This window comes from Onychostoma macrolepis, chromosome 05, assembly GCF_012432095.1.
Source record: "Onychostoma macrolepis isolate SWU-2019 chromosome 05, ASM1243209v1, whole genome shotgun sequence".
NCBI lineage: Eukaryota > Metazoa > Chordata > Actinopteri > Cypriniformes > Cyprinidae > Onychostoma > Onychostoma macrolepis.
Window position 1 is genome coordinate 12273308 of NC_081159.1, and position 1613 is coordinate 12274920.

The following is a 1613-nucleotide window of genomic DNA, read 5'->3' on the forward strand; positions in this document are numbered from 1 at the left end:
AACAAATATGGAGCAAACATGCCTATTTTTTCGATGCCTCTTTCCAAATATTTTATGAATGTGGCTCTTTTTCACATGTTTGATGAGTCAGCAGAAAAAAAAAGGGAAGTGAGAGGGACAGAAGGAGGGAATGTCTGTCATTTCAAGGGCAACGAGACAACTACTCATATCCTTTTCACCTTTCGGTGTCTTTCCTGTGTCACAGTTCATCATATGACTGTTAACAAAATCCGGTGTCTAAATTTGCAATGTAAGCATCTTTATGTATGTGCTATACAATATCTACAATTTATACACCAAGGTTCAAGAAATATATTCCTCTCAGTGTTCACATTTAGGCACATAGTATATTTTAGTTTGCAAAACAAGGTTTTTTTTTTTCTTCCTCTGACTTACACTGGAACACAAGCATTTCTTTTCAGTGTAGTACTGTACATGTTGTTCATTCATATGACGTCAAGGAACAAAAAACATTCCCTCAGAAGCAGCAGTGCTCTCTTTTGGGCCACATGTAAACAGTTTCCTGGCCTGACATTCTTCAAGAGACACTTGAATAGGGAGTAAAAAAATGAACATGCTTTAAACTAAAATACTGAAACAAAACACTCTCTATATATATAATGTATGTATAGAACCTGAAAAGAATAAACAACATGTCGTAAGGGTTAGACTCTACATACTTCACAGTGTAATATCGTTGTTTTTAGCAGGGATCCCATTTTAAAACAAGGGCAATGTTCTCTCAAACAATGCAAAACCTGCTCTAAAAATACTGTCCATTTAGCTGTCAATCATCTGCAGCACTGAAAATACTCCCTTACTTTCCTTCTCTATCACTATCACTGTCTCGCCCTCCTCTGTTCAAGGCACACTGTAATTTGTTCTACAGATGGTGTAGGAATATCCCCCACTAACCAAAAAGTGAATGATCATAGATGATACAAGTGTAAAAAACCCATAGATTTACATTGAAGGAAGGACCAGAGTATCGTAAACAATTAGGCTATTTCGGGTTGGGCCAAAAATAAGAATTGGCATAAGAATTTTTGTTAAGTAGCCTACATTTTCATTGCCATTAAAATACCCATGTTTTCTAGTGGTGATATGTAATAAGTTGGCCTATGTATTATTTATAATATAAATAGGCCTATTTTAATAATATGATAGCCTAATATTAATTGCATTCTGATAGGCCTGATATTTTACATGATATATTCTTTTGGGAGTAAATAAAAAACTGAAACACGTAACAAAAAATACAGAAAAGAGATACAAAATGTAAGACTTAGGCCTATCTCTAAAAAAAAAACTACACTATCCCATTACACACAAATGAACAAATTACTCAATATATTGCTTTAAATGAATTGAATCAAATTACATAAACATTTTAAAGGTCACTGAATTTTGTTCATGGTACAGCATGTACAGCTTGTTGACGGTAAATTATTGCGTAATTTCTTTGACTGGAAACAGCAGTGGTGTAATGTCCTGCTGAAGCAGCCTATGAATATTTTGTCATCAAGACAAAAAAAAAAAAAAAAGTGCACAGACTAGCGAAAATATAGGTCTGAGTTCCAAAGAATCAGTAGTTGATGAAAGACGAATTAGGC